The following is a 22,561-nucleotide window of genomic DNA, read 5'->3' as shown; positions in this document are numbered from 1 at the left end:
ACATCCATCCATCCATCAGTCAGTGCTTACCCAAACTCCCAGCTGAAGTAGCATTTTGCATACCACACACCTACCAATAGAAGGTCAATTTATCCTGAAGCAGGTAAAGCACATAAAACCAAATTCCTGGGCTGCAAAGATGCAAATGCTGACAAAATAAGGTGTTGACAGGGAACTTCTTATCAACAGCTAAGTCTTTAAAGGAGAAAAAAAATCTGAGATACTCCTCAAGGTACCAGATCCATACACCAAACATTTTCTTCCAGGTTTTGTTAACTAGGGGCTGAATTGCTAACAGAACTATCTTAAAAATACATAAATTATGAGAAATTATTATTGCCATTCCTCTTCCCTTTAAGAATTGCTACATTAGGGAGCCTGGCTGCTCAGTTGGTAGAGCATGTGACTCTTGATCTCGGGGTAATGAGTTTGAACCCCACGTTGGTCTTAGAGATTACTTAAGGAAATTAAAAAAAAAATCTACATTATTATTAGGACCCAAAGACTTGTTCACTACCCTTGTCTTTCACTTCCTTCTTGCTAATTCTTTTTCTTGATACTTTACTCTGTTCCTGTGAACCTGATTACCAAAGGTCTTTTTGAATAAACAATTCATATTTTAGGAATATAGATAATGGTATTTTTTCAGCAAGTCGAATACAATTCAAGACTCTACTTTTTGGGGCTTAACAAAAGATCACTCATTCATTAACTAATAATATTCTAATTCTTGTCAATTGTTTCCATTGGACTATGGAATTTTTTATGGTAGAGACAGATATTATCAACCACTATTTTTTCTTAAATTATTTTCAAAATACTGTGTAAGTATAAAATAATGCACTGAAGATACACAAATATACAAGGGTATCTTTCATTATCTTAAAATAAAATGATCTCAGCCACTCCCCCATTGTATCACCCCAGGAAGTAAAAATCATGGAATACAATTATTTCTTCACCTTTCACCATGGCAAAAATGACAGAATGCATAAGCTAAGTCTGCTCTGGAATGGTAAAAAGGCAAAACTGAGGAAATAAGGAAGATCCAGGTGATTGAGAATTGAGAGCTAAGTAAAAGATAAGGATAGGAAAGAGAGAGAGACTGACAAATAGACCCAAGTCCATATAATTACACTGTAGGAAATATAAGATCCAGATAAGAACATGGGTGCTGAGATAGAAAGAACAGGGTCCTGGGAGTCAGGCTATTGCATTCTTGCCCCACCTCTCAGATACCAGCGTTATGATGCTAGCTTCTGTTTCCTCATCTGGGGTATAAGGAAATTGAACAAACTGCCTCTGATATTCCATCTTTAACTTTCTAAGAATCAATGGAAGGCTCCCAAGTGGTGGAAGGTAATATAAGCCAAGATGGAAATTTGGAGGAATCTGAAGCCTAGCAAGACTCTCACAGAGGGAGTGAAGACAGGAACAGCCAAAGTAGGAAAAGAAACTGAGAGAAGTTGAAGAGTCAAGAACAGATCCCACATGAACGGTCTCCATTTTTCTACCAACACTCTAAGAGAAGAGAAAATAACCCAATTTAATAACCTAAAATAAATCTAATAATGTACTTACTGCTATTAGGTTGAGCCATATATAAAACTGTTGATACTCAGTTGTGACAAAACTAGCAATTTCATATGGTTCAAGTTAATTATTTTCCATTATCCCATTTGAAGACAAGGAGTCTTCATACCGATGATAATTAGCTGATTTACATAGAAAACAACATATTTGAGCCCTGAATTTCTTTATAAAGCTGATATTAGTCAGTAACTAGTAGAACTATTAAATGACCCACACCAACTACTGTGGTTAGATTACTCTCCTTAAGACTGTAATTCTGAGATGCTATATCCTCTCTTTCTCCCAGCATATTATGCCTTAATTTTCCACCAAGAAAACGGAATCATAGAATCACAGAAATGAAAACATACAATTTTATTTTATTTTTTATTTTTTTATTTAAAAAATGTAATGTTTGGGGTGCCTGGGTGGCGCAGTCGGTTAAGCGTCCGACTTCAGCCAGGTCACGATCTCGCGGTCCGTGAGTTCGAGCCCCGCGTCGGGCTCTGGGCTGATGGCTCAGAGCCTGGAGCCTGTTTCCGATTCTGTGTCTCCCTCTCTCTCTGCCCCTCCCCCGTTCATGCTCTGTCTCTCTCTGTCCCAAAAATAAATAAACGTTGAAAAAAAAATTAAAAAATGTAATGTTTGTATTCATTTTTGAGAGAGAGACAGAGTGCCATCGGGAGGGGCAGAGGGAGGAGACACAGAATCTGAAGCAGGCTCCAGGTTCTGAGCTGTCAGCACAGAGCCCAACGTGGGGCTTGAACCCACAACCTGTGAGATCATGACCTGAGCCTAAGTTGGATGCTTAACCGACTGAGCCACCCAGGCGCCCCCATACAATTTTATTTTTTTAACATTTTATTTATTTGTTTGTTTATTTGTTTATTATTTTTTATTTTTAAGTAACCTCTACACCCAGTGTGGGACTCAAACCCACAACTCCAAGATCAAGAGTTACATGCTCCACTGACTAACCTAGCCAGGCGTCCCAGAAAATATACAATTTTCTTGAGAGTACATAAAAAGACCTTGAGATGGCGTGACCTATGGAAAAAAGTTTAAACAATATAATAAACCATTACTCTATGGGAGAAGGGTTACAAGTAATACCATAGAAAAGAAACCAATTATGTACAGAAAAGGTTGGCAGTAAAGAAAGATGCTGAACCTACAAGAGAAAGGGGTATCCCAACCATAAGCTCAAAAACTTCAAATTGATCCTTGCCTAATCATGAAGGAACTGAAAGAAGCATTTAGTTATGTTACTGTGGTTCTCTAGTAGAAGGAACTAGCTCTAAGGAACCAAGAAACTAAAAAGAGAAGTAAAAAGCGGTGGCTCAATTTTTGCCATCCAAACACAAACACCAAAGGATCAGTTAGTGTTGTAAAAAGAGGACTGACATCTGGAGATCTGAGTTTGGGCCCTAACTCTCGTCACTAACTTGTTGCGATCTTGAGCGAGTCTTCACCTTCCAAAATATGAATTTTCACCTCCTCAAAGTGAGGGGGTGTAACAAATGATCTAAAACAATATAATTTCAAACTGACAGAACATTTCAAGAATAGTAGAAGGAATCTTAACTACAAAGAACACAGTAGGGAGGTGGGTGTGGGGGGATGGGTGAAGTAGGTGCTGGGGATTAAGGATGCACTTGTTATGATGAACACTGGGTGTTGTATGAAAGTGTTGAATCACTATATTGTGCACCTGAAACTAATATTACACTGTATGTTAACTAACTGGAATTTAAATAAAAACTTAACAACAACAACAAAAGAATAGTATGGGGCACCTGGGTGGCTCAGTCAGTTGAGCGGCCGACTTCGGCTCAGGTCATGATCTCACGGCTTGTGAGTTTGAGCCCCGTGGCGGGCTCTTGGGCTGGAAGCTCGCTCGGAGCCTGGAGCCTGCTTCCAATTCTGTGTCCCTCTCTTGCTCTGCTCCTCCTCCGCTCTGCTCTTCCTATGCTCATGCTCTGTCTCTCTCTCTAAGAATAAATAAAACATAAAAAAAAAGAATAGTAGAAGTAACTCCTCTTAAGTCTTTTATCCAAATCAAATTTTATTACCTCTGCTCCATATGCCTTATTATTCTACCTTTATATATATAGACTTATAAATATATGCATTTTTTCTGAACCATTTGAGACTTAGATATCATACTCTTTTACTCCTAAATACTTCCGTGTGTTATTTACTAAGAACAAGGTCATTCTCTATGCAGCCACAGTATAGATATAAAAATTGGGACATTTAACATTGATACAATACTATTATCTAATTCACGATCCATGTTAAATGTTGCCATTTGCACTACAAGCATTTTTTAGGGCTTTCTTTTTTTTTTTTTCCTAGTCCAGGATCAAATCTAAGGTCACACACTACATTCAGTTTTCATGTTTCTTTTGCCTCTTTTAATCTGGACCAGTCCCTCAGCCTTTCTCAGCCTTTCTCTTGTTTCCTGACCTTGACATTTTTGAAGGGTACAGGCCAGTGATTTTGTAAGATGGCTCTCAATTTGGGTTTGTTTGACATTTCCTCATGATTAGATTCAGTTTGTACATTTTTGGCAGGATTACCAGTGAAGCAATGTTGTGTCCTCAGTACTTTTTATTAAGAGATGACACAGGCTTGATGACTTGGTGAAGGTGGTATTAAAGAGGATCCTCCACTATTTCCCCTTTATAATTATTAAAGTAGTTTATGGAGAGATACTTCACCATGCAAATATCCTGCTCCTCATCAAACTTTCACCCATTTTGCCAGTTTCAGCATCCATGAGTGAGTTTCTCACTCCACCATTTCATCTATATTTACTAGTTGTCATCCTCTGATAGGAAATGCTTTCACTTTTCCTACATTTATATAATGATTTATTTACTTCTTTATATCAGTGTGGACTCATAGGCTCTTATCTCATTCAATGGTTTATAACCCGTTACTAATAGTAATTATTTTGATTAAAGCAGGGTTCTTTTTTTTTTTTTTAAGTTTATTTTATTTTGAGAGAGAGGGGACACAAGTTGAGAAGGGGCAGAGGGAGGGAGAGACAGAATCCCAAGCAGGCTCCATGCTGTCAGCGCAGAGCCCGATGTGGGGCTCAAACTCACAAACTGTGAGATCATGACCTGAGCCAAGCTCAAGAGTCAGACATTTAACTAACTGTGCCACCCAGGTGTCCCAAAGCAAGGGTTCTTAATCATTCTTTGTACCATGGACTCCTTTGTCAACGTGGAGAAGCCTACAGACCTCTCGTCAGAATGATGTTTTTAAACTCATTAAATATTTACAGACGACATTACATAGGTTTCCAAATGCAACATATGGAAATAGTGATCAAAATATTAAAAATTTATGATACAATGTGCTTCATTATTAACACAATAAATAACAAGATCTAGTAGTAAAGACTTCAGGGGTGCCTGGGTGGCTCAGTCGGTTAAGCATCCGACTGGCTCAGGTCATGATCTCTCAGTTCCTTAGTTTGAGCCCCGCGTCGGGCTCTGTGCTGACAGTTTGGAGCCTGGAGCCTGTTTCGGATTCTGTGTCTCCCTCTCTCTCTGCTCCTCCCCCGCTCGTACTCTGTTTCTCTCTGTCTCAAAAATAAAAATAAGAACATTAAATGTAAAACAGAGTGCAAACTCTTATCAACAGGTCTGCAGCAACTGCAATGTGATAGGAAATTATCTGTGATTTCTATCAGTGACATTCCCAAGTACGGTACTGCTAATACTGCTATGATTTTGTTACTAACACTGATACTAAAAGGAAGTGCTAAATTTCAATATTAGTGAAAACAAAGATGTAATTTTCTCCCCATCCATGCTCGTGAATTTTATCCTGGATGCCAGGTTTAGAACCCCTGATATAGTCTCTTGGTAATCCCAGCCTCCCGAAGGCCCTACCTTAACATCACATTATTATTCAAGCCCAAAGTTTCAGTCCTCCAACATAAAAGTTATCACACAAATATAGAAAAACTAGACACGACTTGAAGACACTGATTTGAATAAAAGAATAAATTGCTTTAAGAGTCCAGGGCCCTGCAGCACTAAGGCAAAAAAAGTGGCCCCCTGAAGAATGGCCTTGAGCTTGTTGTGGGTCCAGCAAGACCCAAGGTAGAGAAACGGAAGCCCAACTAAGAGGAATGACATACCCAGGATCCCGCAAAGAATGGAGTCAGTAGCAGCAGCCAGAAAAGTCATCTTTAGAAGGCTTGGTGAATGTACTGTGGCTTCTAAAATGAAGAAACAGAACCCTTATGAATTCCGGCTTTCATGCAGGACCAACAATAAAGATATGTTTATGCTAAATGACACAGAGGTGGACAATAAAGGGGAAAACAAGGCCTAAATTCCATTAGGAAAGAGCTGATGACTTGTGTCAATTTTTCTATAGGTTTTAGTCTACAATGTGACTTTCCCTTAAGAAATCAGATAGCGCCACTGTTGTCCCAGATTAGTGATAATAAACCACAGCAGCTTGACTCTACTGTCTATGGGCCACTGTTGCAGGTTATAAGTAACAATACAGTCACATATAAGAATTCTGAAAATGATCCCCAGATTTAATAAAAAGTAGTGCATTCTCACATGTAATGTTTTCATTTCACCTAAGAAAGACTATGTTCCTGAGGTTCTCACAATTTAACTTTGATTTTAAAAGTCAGAAACAAAATGAGATTGGGGTGCCTGGGTGGCTCAGTCAGCTAAGCGTCCGACTCGGTTTCAGCTCAGATCATGATCTCATGGTTAGTGGGATCAAGCCCTGCATTGGGCCCTGCTCTGAGCATGGAGCCTGCTTGGGATTATCTCTCTCTGCTCCTCCCCCCACCCCCACATGCTCTCCCTCTCTCTTTCAAAATAAATAAACATTGAAAAAATAAAATAAAACTCTTAAAAAAAATAGGGGTGTCTGGGTGGTTCAGGTGGTTAAGCATCTGATTTTGGCTCAGGTCAGGATTTCACAGTTTGTGATTTTGAGGCCCATATCGGGCTCTGTGGTGACAGCATGGAGCCTGCTTGGGATTCTCTCTCTCTCTCTCTCTCTCTCTCAAATAAATAAACTGAAAGAAAGAAAGAAAGAAAGAAAGAAAGAAAGAAAGAAAGAAAGAAAGAGAAAGAAAGAAAGAAAGAAAGAAAGAAAGAAAGAAAGAAAGAAAGAAAGAAAGAAAGAAAAAGAAAATGAGATTGAGCTGAAAACCTAGTTACTTATCTTACAGCACCAACCCCCTGAGAAGCATCAGTTTGCAGACCAGGATGTAACTTCAAGGTTGAAGTTGCAGTGAACTCTGGTTACAGAAGCAAGAGCCCAGCAGAAACATAGAGTATGTGAATGGAGCAAAAAGTGGAAAAATCATTTTAGAAGGGCAACTTCGAATGCTAAAGTTCAAATGCAATGCTTTCTAAATTGGTCAAAAAGTACTTTAAGATTTAAGTTACATTTAATCTCTTGGACTATAAATGATTTTCTTTGGGAGTGGGTGGGTAAGTTTGGAGTCTGTTTAAACTAATCACAGGATTCTCCCCTCCTCCTGCTTTAGGAAGTTTGAATTCCACTGCAACCTAGATGTTACCTCTGTACCACTGGTCTTCCTTAAAATTCCTCACCAAATCTATGTATGTAGGCAACGGCTTAAATGCAAGGCTATTTATCCTTCCTGAAATAAAAACTATGTTTGTGAGCATTCATGCAAAGTTAAATAGTACATAATTCCTAATGCTTTCCCATCTTTCTTCAGCATTTAAAATCCAAAGACCCGGACATTCTTACACTTAAATTTCTCTTTCCTGACATTCTTGTTGTCTTTTTTTTCAATATTGGACTGTGCCATTATTCACATTCCCATTAAATCACTGCCCACTCCTGCTCATTTTCTGTTTAGCTCGTTCTTAACTATTCATTGCTCTGTTTCTTGATCTACACGTTCAGAACCTGAGGACTGCACGTGAACAAGGGGAGAGAATTGTGGAAACCACAAATTAATATGTAACTTATGTGTTTTTTTTTAAATAATAAGAAATAACAATGAGTTTTTACTGATTTGAGCCTGTAGTAGTTTTATCTCCACTACTAGATTGCATTTTAAGAATAGCCCCGTCTTAGGGCACCAGGTTGGTTGAGCGTCTGACTTGGCTCAGGTCACGATCTCATGGTTCGATGAGTTCAAGCCCCGCATCCAGCTCGCTGCTGTCAGCACGGGGCCCACTTCGGATCCTCTGCCCCCCTCTCTCCATGTCTGTCTCCCGCTTGCACTCTTTCTCTCTCTCAAAAATATACAAACATTAAAAAATAAAAAATAAAAGAACAGCCTTATCATGTTCAGCTTTATATCCCACAAAAGACCTAGCACATAGGAAGCATCCATTTGGTGAACAATGTTCAGAAAAGTGTTAGCACGCCACACTCTTATCTACTTAACAAAAAAACTCTCTTGTAATGAATCTGGACTGGTTCTTAAGACCACCATCATGATTAGAAGACATCAGCCCAATAAACAATTTAGAAATATTTACAATAGAGGAAAATCATGATAAAAGTGTCATTTCACACAAAATGTAACAAAACAGATCCAAATTTACAATGCTTGGAATGAGACTCTCAAAACATTTGAATCTGAATTAAAAAAAAAATTTTTTTTAATGTTTATTTTTGAGAGAGAGAGACAAGGTGTGAGCCAAGGGAAGGGGAGAGAGAGAGAGGGAGACACAGAATCCGAAGCAGGCTCCAGGCTCTGAGCAGTCAGCACAGAGCCTGACTGGGACTGAACTCATGACCTGCGAGATCATGACCTGAGTCAAATCTGGACGCTTCACGACTGAGCCACCCGGGTGCCCCTAAATCTGAATTAATCAATCTCTAGATATACATAAAATTATACAAGTCTCCTGTTTCCTTCAGTTCCCAGGTATAGCTTTAAAGTTTGTGGTACCAAAAGGTTTACAGTAGTGGTGCTTCTTCAAGAATTCTCTAGGACATCTCTTGTCTCCCAAGGACTTGAGATAACTTTAGAGCTGAAGCCCAGGGAAAAAGTAACTTTGGGAAGAGGGGGAATTCAGGATAATAATATCCAACCACATTAACAAAAAGGAAAGGTTATCTTTATAAAATAAAGTATTAAATTTTTTTTCTAAGTTAATTTTTTTGAGAGAGGCAGAGAGAGAGGGTCTCTCTCCAAGAATCCCAAATAGGCTCAATGCTGTCAGCACAGAGCCCTACAAGGGGCTAGATCCCAAAACCATGAGACCATGACCTAAGCCAAAATGAAGAGTTGGCCGCTTAACCGACTGAGCCCCCCCCCCAGACGCCCCTAAAAAGGTCTTTTTTCTTAATCGAGGAGGCCAATTCCATCAAAATGTTTTCAAATCCTGAAAAATAAAAAATCTCAAAGGGGGGAAGGAATAAGAGAATTACAAGATCTAAGAGAAAACATTATACATCATGGTAAAAAAACGACCTTACATTGAGCAAATAACCTCCATCACCTCTAAAAGCCTGTGTCTTAAGTTGCCGACTTGGCCCTTGGCCCTTCTTCTGACGTAGTAAACGCTACCTAGTTGATTTGAGGTAAATTGTTTCTATGGCTTTTGCTAACCGGTCTGTTGTGGCTTGCCCTAGAGGTTTGAGGGTCCCAAGAGAAAGACTGGGGGACTGACTTTCCAAGGTTGCTTAAAATTAGTGGAAACCGAGGGTGTAATCTTTCCAGGGTCGGGGCGCCTGGGTGGCTCAGTCGGTTGGGTGTCTGACTTCGGCTGCGGGTCGTGATCTCACAGTTCGTGGGTTCAAGCCCCGCCTCGGGCTCTGTGCTGACAGCTCAGAGCCTGGAGCCTGCTTTGGATTCTGTGTCTCATTCTCTCTTTGCCCCTCCCTCACTTGTGCTCTGTCTCTCAAAAATAAATACATGTAAAAAAAAAAAAAAAATCTTTCCAGGGTCAGTTCAGGTTTGATTTGGGGAAAAAACTCGAGGAGTGTTCAGAATCCGGCCAGTCAGACCTCTGGACCTTAACTTCCCCATCTGTAAAATGGAGCAGGCGATCGCCACTCAGAGAGAGGAAGAATCACAGGATCACAACCCATGGCTCCGCCAACGTGAAAGCAGCCATCCAGTTAGGGCAAGAAGTAGGCGGCGCGCACAGAGGAGCGAGAACAGGGCAGTTCGCAGGAAGTGCTTCAGGGCTGGGAGGGGAAATAGAGGGCGGAGGCGGGAATGTGAAAACGGAGCGCTCGCTGCGGAGTTTGTACCGAAGCTCAGGGGAGGCGGGGCAAAGCTGAGGTGAAGGGGTTAGTCAGTGGATAGGCAAGATGGGCCACCTCCCCCGAAAAGAGAGGGTTGGGTGCGGGGGAGGCTCTGAGGTGGCGGCTGAGGAACGTGGGGGGAGGGGTGAAAGCGAACGCTCTCAGGAAAAGGGGCGGGAAGCGCGCGCTAGCGCGCGCATGCGCGCGCCTGGCTTCTTCAGCGCACAGGCCTGGGTTTCTGACCGCGCGCCCCGCGCCGACGGCGCGGACGTTAGAGAAGGAGGAGCCACGCGGCCCCTCCTCGCCGCGCCGGGATCTGAGCGTCCAGCCGCGCGTACCCCGTGGTGGCGGGTCATCACTTTTTTCTCCAGTGGGGGTTTACGTAGCCGGGAAAGGAAACACGTTTGACTCTGTTGCTTTTTTTTCGTCCCCTCCCCCACGAAAAATGGGACGGGAGGTCCTGGGCGTGTCAGGGAGAGTCCGTTCCGGGTTTTCCCGCCCACTTTAACTCCGTGAGCGCTTCGACTGCGCGGCGCTTCACTCCACCGGGCGCGCCCGAGCCCTCCGCCGGAACTCGTTCCGCCTCCCCCACACGTCTTTCTCCGGCAATGCAAAGTGGGAGCTCGGACCTCTTTCCCTGACGCCCTCAGTCCCGCTGTCACCTCCTATCTCTTCGGAGTTGCGACTCTGACTGCCCCTGGCAGCTAGAATTCTCTAATAAGGTCGCTCTGAGGGACTACTTGATGTCTCCGTGCGCTCGGTGGTGCGGCCGCGCTCTGAGCTCTTCCTGGAAACTCCCGCCTCGGGGAGCCAGGAGAGCCCGGCCGGGGGGGAGGGGAGCGGAGGGGACGCGCACGCCCCCCTGTCCCGGGGGAGGGCTCCGCGCCCCCGCCCTCCTCCCCGCGGGGAGGGGAGGGAAGGCGCGAGAGGGGGAGGGGAGGGAGCGGGGCGCGGAAACGGGGGGGGGGCGCGGCTTCCCGCCCCACCCCCCACCTCGAGAACAACGGGTTCCCGCTGCTGCCCCCTGCCGCCCACAGCGCCCCGCACCCCGCGCCCCTCCCCGGCCCCGAGATGGGCGTCGGGGGCGCCGCCGCCGCCGGGGCCGTGGGAACCGGTGCCGAGACTTACAAGAACTGACCGGTTTCCTGTCAGAAAACTTCCAGTTACTTTAGAGAAGCCGGTTGGGCCAACTTGGTTCCCGGCGGAGTTGGCCACATTTCACTACAGCCTGGTGACCTCCCTTCTACTTTAAAACAACGGGGAATAATCTTGGGGGAGGCAGTGGGTTGATAAAACCAAGAGCAACACCACGTTGCACCGCGGCGACTCAAAGGAAATTAAACAAAATACTGACTGTGGGGAATTTTTAAAGGGCTACCCAACAGAAGGAACTCGGGTTTTTCAAGTTGAAGCTTCTCCCCCCGCCCCCCGCAACTGTATGTACACAAAGATGTAAGTCAGGAGCGTTCACCAGAGCAGTACATCAGCTCGTGAGCTTGCTTGAGTTTGTAGTCCAAAGCACCTTCCCGAACTTTTAAAAAGGCGGTTGTTTCGGAATCCAACAGGAAAAAAACCAATTCGAAAGAGCCTGAAAAAGTTCAATTAGAATAGCAGCCACATTTCAACATTTCCCAGATTTTGCAATATTAAACTGTGAGGGTTTGAGCCAAATTTTAAGGCAGGAATTCTCACTGCCAAATTACAAATTTCTCAAAATGAGGGGTGTTCAACCAAATTGCTGCCAGACCCCATAAACAGGCACTAACAGCACTGCTATAATTACACCTTATTATCTCCCTCTCAGTCTTCCTTGATTCACTGCCGGGTAAAAATCCTCATCCCGGGTGTCACTAGCTGGCCTTTTTCTGGGGCTGAACAATCACACACCTCCCGTTCCTCAGTTCACCCGGTGCCTCTTTAGCTGTATAACTGATATGCCTCTATTCCGTTCTTCACAGTCCCATCTCTTCCTAAAATGGAACCCAATCAGATGGGTTCTTTTCACCCCCCCCCCCCCCCCAGCTTCCCTAGGGACTAAGAAATGAAGACGATGAAAACAAATTTATCGGAATTACTCACAAGAAACATTTCTTCTTTGAAGAAAAGGATTTAGGCCAAGAAACCAAATTTGTTGTTTAACTCAAGCCCCCTACAGGGATTTAGCATAGTGGGTTGAATGCAGTTAAACCAGCTTAATCACTTTCTTTGTTCTGGGCTCTTTGCATTTATTTAATGTTGTATTTTAACACGATTTGACACAACCTATACTAATTTCTTCTGTTAGTGTAGAGTCTGCATTGTAGACCGTACAACATAAGCAAACAGAAGTTTCTGCGGAACATTTGGCGTTTTGTAGAATTCGGTACTAAACTGCTATATGACCAAGACCAAAGCAGTAGGGTGGTTTGGGGGGTGGGGGGAAGGGGAGGTGGGAAGTCACGTTTTCATTTTTAAATCCACAGATTTTTAAAGCACAAAAGATTGGCCAAGGTAGACCACTGAATTCTTTGGATAAGATCTGTAGGTCCCCCGCTCTCACTAGGAGTCATATTTACTCATTTTCGCCTGGAAGTTTTGTTGTTGTTGTTGTTGTTGTTGTTGTTTCAATAGCAAGAAAAGAAAGATCATGCTGGATCTCATCCCCGCTAGATTTTAATTCTTCTAGCCTTTCTCCCTCTTAAATAACAATCCTACCCTGCTTCTCACCAGCCCCAGATTGAGGGGCATTCATTCACAAATGACTCCTGAGCCTCTTTCTGAAAGTCTGCTTCCTTATAAAGCCAAAACCTCAATACTAAGGCTCAATGAATTAAGGCTTGTAAAGATGCAGGCGGAAAACTTAAATGCCTGGAGAAATAATCTCCTTTCTGTTTTGGCTTTATCCAACATGCAGGAATATCTGTCCTTTACTATGTGGGAGCCAGACACTGTTCTAAGCTCTTTATATGAATTAACTCCTCACAACTGGCCTAAGGAGTGGGTACAATTGTTGCCATTATTTTACAGATGAGGAAATTAAGACACAGAGAAGTTAACTGGCACAAGATCACCCAGGCTGGAAACTTCAGAGACAAGGTTTGAACTTAGGCTGCTTCCGTTATTCTTCTCATCATCCAAGCTAGTTATTACTTTAACTATCCATAGAGTGAAGGGGTCACTATTCGTTCATCACATTTTGCATTCAGGATGTCCCCTGTAAGACTAAGTCCTGGGCCATGGTGTGTGTGTGTGTGTGTGTGTGTGTGTGTGTGTGTGTGTGTGTGTGTATGTGTTTTAAATTTTTTAATGTTTGTTTATTTTTGAGAGAGAGAAGAAGAGAATGCAAGTGGGGGAGGGGCTGAGAAAGAGGGAGACACACAGAATCTGAAGCAGGCTCCAGGCTTTGAACTATCAGCTCAGGGGCCCAATGCGAGACTGGAACCCCCGGACCATGAGATCATGACCTGAACTGAAGTCGGACGCTCAACAGACTGAGCCACCCAGGCGCCCTCTGGGCCGTGTTTTTTCCTCTGGAACTCCAGTAAAGTGAAATTCGTTGAGATCTGCTCATGAAAAGCATTCCCAAATCAAATTACTCTCTTGGAAGCCAGCCTCAAACTGCTAGCATATGTATTTGTAAATGCTAACCAGGACAGACGCGTCCAAACTCACCGGATTCAGAACATGCCTACCTCGCGTTATAAAGAAAAAAGATGGTTAGAAAGCAATTTGGATTCTCTGATATTGAACTAGGTAGAAAGCAGGAGGTGAAGTGGGAAGAGATAAGGTGATAGAAACCAAGAGAAAATGAATGTAACATATGTGCACATGCAGAGATCAGTACTACACTGCAAGAATGAAGATCAAGGTCATGCAGAAGAAGAAAAGCATGTGCACGTGTTATGACAGAACTAGAAAAGGAACATAAAACCTAAAAACGACATGGCAAGGGGAGGCAGTGGGGAGTCAGGTTGGGTTTTCCCCCATAGGGAGTTCAGATAAATTAAGTAGAATTTTAGGCTGGATTAAGAGAAATATAGCATCTAGAACAAGGGGGGGGGGTGGTGGTGGGAATCCACTTTATTCTGTATTAGACCACATCTAAGTGACGTGTTCACTTTTAAAGGGATGTAATAAAGAGCAACCAACCAAGATGGTGAGGAGACTTGAACCCCTGGGTAATGAGGAAAAGTTGAAGAATTCATGAGTGATAGAAGAACCATGTTGAAATACCTGAAAGGCTACTGAATGAAAAGGAAATTAAACTCATCCTGGGGCTGCCCCAAGACTAGAACTGATGATTAGGAGCTTTAGAAACACATGTTTTAGTTCAGAATATGGAAGAAGTCATGTAATAGACTGTCTTAGAATGTAGCAATCTCCATCCACATCCATCACTAGAAGCATACAAAACGCACGTGGTGGCTGGACTATATATAATGTTCAAGGTGCCTCTCATCCTTGCTTTGACATTCACTTAGACACCGTAAAAAGAGGAAAAACAATATAACGCACCTCATTAGTTTGTTGAGAAGCACTTAGCACACCGTTATAAGTAATAGCACTCACTAAAAGTCAGCTGCTAATAACATCGATGAAGTTCTAAGATTTAGTCTTTATAAATTTATCAGTGGGAGATTATTTAAGTCTTGTGTTTATAGATCACCTTTTTGGCATTATCAATATTATCCTGAATGGTGGCTTGGGTATCACTTAAGCAACTTTAGGATATCCCGATGCAACTAAAACTTATTTAGTAGCATCCGGGGAGCAATCTTGTGAATTCTACACCGTCAGGATCTTACAAGTTGAATTGTAGCACTATGCTGCGATTCCAGAGGTAAACGATATGATAAGATAATGTGAGGTGACTGTTGGAAGGGTGAAGAAAATAAACTTAATAAAATCTGGCAGACGGAGAGAACTCCAGCAGCACAGCTTTGTGTTAATTGTTGAAAAGCAACAGCAGCTGAGGTCAGCCTTACGTTTCACATACGAGACTCAGAGGAAATGGCTCATCTTGAGCAAAAGGTGTCACGAAGTCCAAGAAACCAACTGGGAGAGCTGGGTACAGAGACAAAGACAAGCCATCCAGTGATCTGATTACCTGCTTACCCTGGGAAAGTAGTTCTGTAAAAACGTTGCTATGTCACGGAGAATAAGGCTGACCTCAGCAGCGTCTTCAACAAAAAGAAAACGTGTGTGACTGCTAAGAAGGACAATGAAGTTGTCTTAGCATCACACTTAATTCCTCTTGGTTCCTCCAACCCCAAAGGGAAAATGGAGAGGAGGCAGTACAGCTGTAAAGCAGGACAAAGCTGGGGCTAGATGAGTGACTTGAGCCAATGGCTTTACCTCTCCAGGCCTCAGTTTTCCCATCTGTGGAATGGAAATAATAGCATACATAGCATCATTGTGAGGCTTATAGCATTTTTGTGAGGGATTATAGGATAGGTTACATGTAAAATATACTTAGGGCAGTGTCTGACACATAGTAACTAATACATTATCAGAATACAGTTTTATTGGAGAAGGGAAGAAATTGTGGCCACATGATGGTGTTTGCGATATAGCTTCTGCCATAGAGAGACAGCAACATTATACAAAGGGAATGGAGAGCCACGACCCCCACACACAAACCAACCCTCTCGGCACTAAAGGGCCTAAAGCTTAGAACTTAACATAATTTATAGAAGGCCAGCGGAAATAGAATTGCAAGTGTCCTTGCTCCAAATGCAAGGGAAATAATTTCCCTTCTCCCTCCTTTGGTTCTGTTTTTTTTCTTCATGCTTTAATCATTTTGACACCAAGCTGTACAAAAGTAATTTAAAATTAACATGTCTGACACTTGGTAGCTAGCAGAACCTGATTCTGAACCCTGCCCCCTCTCCAGGGCAGCCAGAAGTCTTCTCTGATTGGCTACTGGTCCTGCAGCAGCTGATGAAGGGCCCAGGAAAACACATCCAACAATTAATTTGCTAATTTAGTTTTCTGTTTAATTTGAAACCAGAAAATCCTCAATCACTCAGGAGCTTGGTTTTCTGGCTCAAGCATTGGCTTCTGAAACTTCTTGTTCAGTAGCGAGCAAAGAAACAGAAGAGAAAGGGAGAACGCTTACCTTTTTAGGTACATGCCATAACCCCATGCCCTTCTCTCAAAATGGTTTTCTATAGGATCGCAGCTCACAAATCTTTTTACAAGAAAAACTGAGAGTAATACATTCATGTTCAACGTAAGTAAACTGCTTCTTCAGTTATGGGGAATTTCCAGACCAATATGTATTCAGGATTTAGAAAACTACCTTAGGGTTACAGACAGACTCTTAGAGGGTTTCTACTCTAAGAGAAAGAAACATTGCTCCGGGGCGCCTGGGTGGCTCAGTCGGTTAAGCATCTGACTCTTGATTGCCTGAGTTCGAGTCCTGAGTCAGGCTCTCTGCTGACAGCTCGGGGCCTGCTTGGTATTCTTTCTCTCTCTCTTAAAATAAATAAACTAAAAAAAAAAAAAAAAAAAGAGGTATTGCTCTGTTGTGAAGCAGCTTTCAGGTTCCCTGGGAACTTTTCTGTTGATTTTGAAAGGAAGAGGCAAAGGCAATTTGTATTGGAGGTAGAAAAAAATTGTACAAGAGAGTTTAGTGAAAAGATACACACAGGTCTTTCTGGTAGTTTTTTTTCCTTTCTGGAGAGAGTTTCAGAATTAAGAGGGGGGCCTAGGGGCGCCTGGGTAGCTCAGTTGTTTAAGAGTCTGGCTTCGGCTCAGGTCATGATCTCATGGTTTGGTTCGTGGATTTGAGCCCTGCATCAGACTCTGTGCTGACAGCTCAGAGCCTGGAATCTGCTTCGGATTCTGTGTCTCCCTCCCTCTCTGCCCTTTCTCCACTTGTACTCTGTCTCTCTCTTTCTCTCTCTCTCTCTTTCTTTCAAAAAATGGATAAACATTTAAAAAAATTTTTTTTTATTAAAAAAAACACACACAGATTACTGGGTTGTCTTCTCCCTGAGATTCTGTTTTGTTCGGTCCAAAATGGGACCCAGGAATCTGTATTTTTTGCAGGTGTTCCAGGTATAGCAGTCTCCTGATGAGAGTTGGAGAATCATTGCTCATAGCAAACAGTGAGTCACTCGACTTGAGTATGAAAATTTGGATATAAACAATATATGTACTTATTTACATCACACAGTGACCTTATCAATGGGCATTGCCACTGCCAGACTTACACCTCAGGGCACAAATTGGAAGGCAGATAACCTGGTTAACCTTTTGTGGCATCTGGTATGTTTGGAATCCAAATCTCCTTTCACCTTATGATTTCTTTGTAATTGCAATTGCAGAGGTCAGGTTGATAGAATTGACAACATTGTAGCTGGTTAGAAACATGGATTCATTTCCCATCCTTTTCCATTTGTTGCAATCTATAGTATTTGAGGACTGATATTTACAGGCAGGGGGTCTTGGGCATGTGAAAAAAGCTGGTCGGATTCTGCCCCAGGCACAACGGGCAAAATTGGTAAAATGTTCCTGCCCAGTCCTCACCCCATATCCTAAATCCAGCTCAAGTGTTAAATGATGAAGGATTAAGCTGTGATCCCCTCCTGAGGTACTTGTGTTTCAGAGAGAATCCTCTGGAAGTGAGAGGAGAGGATTATCTTAATGACTCCCAACCTTACTTGATAGGCAGAGTGCCAGATCCCAAGATTTGGGGGAGCATTTTCTTAGAAGATGACCCCCTGAGTACCTCTTTGCTACCTCAGTACTCTACCGTCCTCAGTAAACAATGACCATGAAAGTTTCCAGTCATTATTCTCAGAGCTGAGGGAATGGGAGCCTTTTTGTTTAAATGTGGACATGTTGGTCTGCTGTGGCTGGTGTCAGAAGAAGCATCTAGGTCACAGAGTCCCATCGCCGTTTTGTCAAAATGCCATATTCTGAATTTTCCATATTCTTACACTACTAAATTCAAAGAGAGAACCCATGAAGTGTTTTTTTTATTCATTCAACAAATAAATTTATCAAGTGCTATTTTTTTTTAATGTTTTAATGTTTATTTTTGACAGAAACAGAGCATGAGTGGGGGAGGGGCAGAGAGAGAGGGAGACACAGAATCTGAAACAGCCTCCAGGCTCTGAGCTGTCAGCACAGAGCCCGACGTGGGGCTCGAACCCACAAACCGTGAGATCATGACCTGAGCCAAAGTTGGACGCTCAACCGACTGAGCCACCCAGGCACCCCTCAAGTGCTATTTTGTCCCAAGTACTGTCCTATATTCTAGAGATACAACAATGAACAGATAAAATTCGTGGAAGCTACATTATAGTGGAGGACAGGGATGAGGAAAGGACAAGATGTAAACAAAATAAATAGTTATATGGTTTGTTGAATGATGAATGTTGTGGAGAAGAAAACAGTCATAGAATGGAAATGAGAAGTGTTGGGAGGGGGGAATGTTTAAATTTTAAACTGAATAGGCAGGGAAGCACTCACTGAGAAGGTGTCACTGGAGTAAAGACCTGGAAGAGGTGAGGGAGCAAGCAAGCCATATAGATATCTGGTAAAAAAAAAAAAAAAAAAAAAAAAAAAAAAGGAATTCCTGGGGCACCTGGGTGGCTCAGTTGGTTAAGCTTCTGACTTTGGCTTAGGTCATGATCTCACAGTTCATGGGTTCGAGCCCTGCATCGGGCTCTGTGCTGACTGCTCAGAGCCTGGAGCCTGCTTCGGGTTCTGTGTCTCCCTCTCTCTCTGCTCTTCGTTTGCTCATGCTCTGCCTCTGTCTCTCAAAAATAAACATTAAAAAAAAAAAAAAGAGTTTCTGATAACTAGTTTAATACCTCTCAGAGCATAGGTTAAGAGTTAGGACTTGCAAATTCTAACCTAACTCTAGTATCTTTGCTAAATGCACAATAATTTCCCCTTTGAAAGTTACTCAACCCTTAAAGCTATGAAGTCTTCTAAGGCTTCGTTGAAATTTTCATATCAAAAAGTAAATTTTATTTTTTCCCCCTGAAAGCCAAACAGTACTACTGTAGTCACTTAGAGGTATGGAAATCCACCCAAAAAACAAACAAATAAAACTTCTTGCAGTTTTCAGCCCAAAGATTTTCATTTTGTAAATTTACTTTAACTTAAAACATTATTCACATAAATAATTAGACATCGGACTTTAAATGGATCATTTGTTTAAAACATAAAAAATAGTTTCTTTCATTCGGTTCTCAGAACAAATTGTGAAATGTGCAAGACTAGTATTATGCTCAGTTTACATAAGAGAATGCTAAGGCTCAGAGAGATTAAGTGCCTTGCCTTAGGTCACACAGCCAATAAGTGGTTGAGCCAGTGTTAAAACTCAAGCCTTTTGACTTTAAATCCCATGTTTCTTCCCTCTATCATAGCTGCCACTTCGGTTCCCAATTTAGGAAAACAGCTACACCACAGTATTTACTTACAGAATTTAAGCAGCCTCTAGATGCCCTGTGAAACCACATCTGTCACATAAAAAAGAAAAATATCAACAGTATATTGGAAAAGCTAGTTGCGAAGTTAAACTAAAAACCAAAAGGACAGACAGCTGGCACCAGTTCCTAAGGCCTCAGTTTTAAAGGCTGGAAGTCTAAATCACAGAAGAAATATTATACCTTTCTACCACTGGGCTCTGGTACAAGGAATGCTTTCCACCTTGGTCAGAAGAGATGCTGAGAAGCAGCATAATGTTCCATTAAGCACTAAAATTTATCAATACCCTAGTTCAGGCAAAAGGAGATATAGATAAAGAAGTGGTTATATTTCTGGAATTTGGTTCTTTCCCCCCATTTCCAAAACCACTATAGTCAGGACCCTTGTCACTTATTCCTCACGTTTCTGTAAAAGCCTGCTATCTGGGTTTCCTAACTCTGTTTCTCCTTTTTCTCTGACCTGTTTCTCAAACCTTTATTGTACATTCTCCAGATTAAGCTTCCTTAAAGTACTGTCATCCTTTTGCGTGAAAACCTTTAATGACCCTAAAATATAATTAATTTCAATAAAAGAGGATTCAGTCTAGCATTCAAGACCTTATCTAATGTAACTTACTAAAACTGACACAAGATGAAAGAAAAAATGTGAATTGCCCTATCTCTATTAAAGAAATTGAATTTGTCATCAATTATGTTCCATAAAGAAAGCTCTAGGCCCAGATGGTTTCACTGGCAAACTCTAGCAAGCATTTAAGGAAGAAGTGACATCAATCTAACACACATTCTTTCAGAATATAGAAGAAGAGGGCATATTTCCAACTTGTTAGAACGTCTCTAGCCAGCCAGATCTTTGACACTGTGGTCCCAACCACCGAAAATTTTGTGTTCTCTAATTATCCTACACACAACATGTGGCATGCCTTTGCTGACACTTTCCTTTTCTTGGAATGCCCTCCCCACTCCCTATGCCTCTACAAATACTTTGGATGGATAAGATTCTTGGATGATTTGAAGCTGAGGTCTATTCTTTTGTGTCACCTGCCTGTAAAGACAAATACATCCTTAAGAAATGAGCGCAAAAAAATTGAACCCATCAGTGTTAGTACTATATATATAGACATTAAGCCCAGCATAGTGTACAGAAGAAAAGAGTCAAGGGATTTTCTGATTCAACAGGGAGAAGTGTTTCCACTCAGCAACAAAAGGCACTATAGAATTGTGCAAAATGCAAAGAAAGTGAGATTTTAAAAAAAGAAAAAGAGGGGCACCTGGCTGGCTCAGTCGGTGGAGCAGGTGACTCTTGATCTTGGGGTTGTGAGTTTGAGCCCCACATTGGGTGTAGAGATTACTTAAATATAAAATCTTTAAAAAGAAAATTAGAAAGAATAGCAGCAGAATACCAATAAAAGCCTTTTATGTCACTCAGCCTTTCAACAAATATTTATGGAGAGCCTACTGGGAGCCAAGCATTCTGCCAGGCATTGAGCACACTCTTGGGGGTCCCTGCCTTCATAGAACTTACCGTCTAGTGGAAGAGACGGACGATACACAGGAAAACAGAATTATAAATTGTGATTAACTTTCCTGAATGGAAAGAACAAGCCCTGAAAAGAAAGAATAATGGTGGGAACCTGGGAACCTGTTTTTAAATTGATGGTCAGGAAAGGCCACTCTGAGGTAGTAGTTTCTCGCAGGATCAGAAGGCACCAGCCATCTGGGTGAGGGCCATTCCAGGCAGAGAGAAGAGACTATGTGATAGTTCTGAAACTGGAAAGTTGTCAAGTTCTTTATCAGCCAGATAAGAAGGTCAAGGTGGCTGGTGGGTTGGACAGGTAGGTGAGGCTCCACCATGAAGTGTCTTCCTGGATTTGGAAGGAGTTTGGATTTTATTCAAAATACAGTGGGAAGCCAGGTTATACGTTACAGGTTGTAAGTTAACGAGAAAAGTATTGAGAAGACGCGAGATTCATAATATTTCAAAAGGCATCATTTACTCCCAGGATTCAAGGGACGTCTGTTGAGTATTGCTCTAGTAGGTATTATCCTAAGAATTTTCACATCCCATTCAATTCTCACCATAGACCTGTGAGAGAGTTATTACTATCATCATCATCACTTTCTTACTGAAGAAACAGATGCTCAAAGAGGTTCAGGGACTTGCCCAAGATCACAAAACCCAGAAGCCATGGATTTGAGATTTAGTTTCCCCTGATTCAAGGCCTCTGCTCATCCCATTAGATTAATCTAATAGTTACTCAGGCCCAACCAACATCCACAATATACTTGACTCCTCTCTGTTTCTCAAATACCCCCGTCATGTCCATCAGCAGTTCCTGGCACCTTTACCTCTAAAATCTAACCACTTGTCACCATCTCCATTGCTGCCACTCTGACCTAAGCCGCCATTGTTTCTTGCTTAGATTCCTGCAATTGCCTCCCAAATGTTGTTCTCCTTGCTTCTGCCCTTGTTCTCCCACCTTCTGTTTTCTACCCAGCGGCCAGAATAAAGCTTTTAAAACATAAATCATATCATAAAATATGTCATTTCTCCAGTAGCTTTCCATCTCAGAGTAAAAGCCTACAGTGACTTACAAGTCCTTACAAAGCCTGCCCCATGCTCTCCCACTTCCTTGACCTGTATCCTACATCTCTCCCTTGGCTCACTCTCTTCAACTACACTGGTCTCCTTCAAAGAGGGAACTCCTGCCTCAGGGCCCTTGCACTTGCTGTACCCTCCGCCTAGAATTCTCCTCCCTGTCATATTTGACTTTCTCCCTTCCTTCTTTTATGTCTCAGCTCGGGGAGTCCTTTCTGTCCATCCTTGCTAAACTAAAAAGCTCCATTCAAACCATAATCCCCATCTCCCTTAACTCTCCTCTCTGATTCTTTATAATCCCTTTTACTATTTTACTTATTTGTTTATTGTTTGGCACCCCCCCCCCCACACACACACACCCTTTAGAATCTAAGTCCCATGAGGACAGGAACTTTATTTTCTGTTCTTAGAACATGGTTTTCAGCTCCTAGAACACCACCTGGCACATAGTAGGTGCTCAATGAACAGAGGCAGATGACTAAAGAACAAAGCCTATTTGTTCAAAGACTAAGGAAACAGAAAGTCAAAGTCAGTCTTCTGAGGATGGGAAATCACTTTGTAAATTAAGTAGTGTGGAAGTTTCTTTCTTCCTGTTGGTTCTTTGAATTCTAAGCCTTAAGAACCACTTCTGAAATCCTTAACTAAATTGAGTGGACCCAAATGATCTTGGTTTATGCAATGCTGCCTTTTGGTAGGCCACCAACTACATAACTGATATTGCCAGGGAATC

The 22,561-nt window shown here is 42.2% G+C and overlaps 1 long non-coding RNA gene across 4 annotated transcripts; it reads right to left on the bottom strand.

Moving 5' to 3' along the window:
- Window positions 1-1,983: 1,983 nt before the first annotated feature.
- LOC113599469 (uncharacterized) lies at window positions 1,984-10,903 on the bottom strand. Of its 4 annotated transcripts, none has more exons than XR_008293272.1 (3): window positions 9,817-10,903; window positions 5,732-5,812; window positions 1,984-3,563 (listed from the first exon to the last, which is right to left on the bottom strand). It is a non-coding gene; the product is annotated as an uncharacterized LOC113599469 (long non-coding RNA). The 4 variants fall into 4 exon arrangements; XR_008293267.1 differs by having other exon boundaries at window positions 10,149-10,903; XR_008293266.1 differs by lacking the exon at window positions 9,817-10,903 and having other exon boundaries at window positions 1,984-2,619; window positions 3,369-3,563; window positions 5,732-6,617.
- Window positions 10,904-22,561: the final 11,658 nt, after the last annotated feature.

Source organism: Acinonyx jubatus, chromosome C1, assembly GCF_027475565.1.
Source record: "Acinonyx jubatus isolate Ajub_Pintada_27869175 chromosome C1, VMU_Ajub_asm_v1.0, whole genome shotgun sequence".
NCBI lineage: Eukaryota > Metazoa > Chordata > Mammalia > Carnivora > Felidae > Acinonyx > Acinonyx jubatus.
Note: the sequence above shows the minus strand (reverse complement) of the source record. Positions and strands in the feature narration are given on the sequence as shown.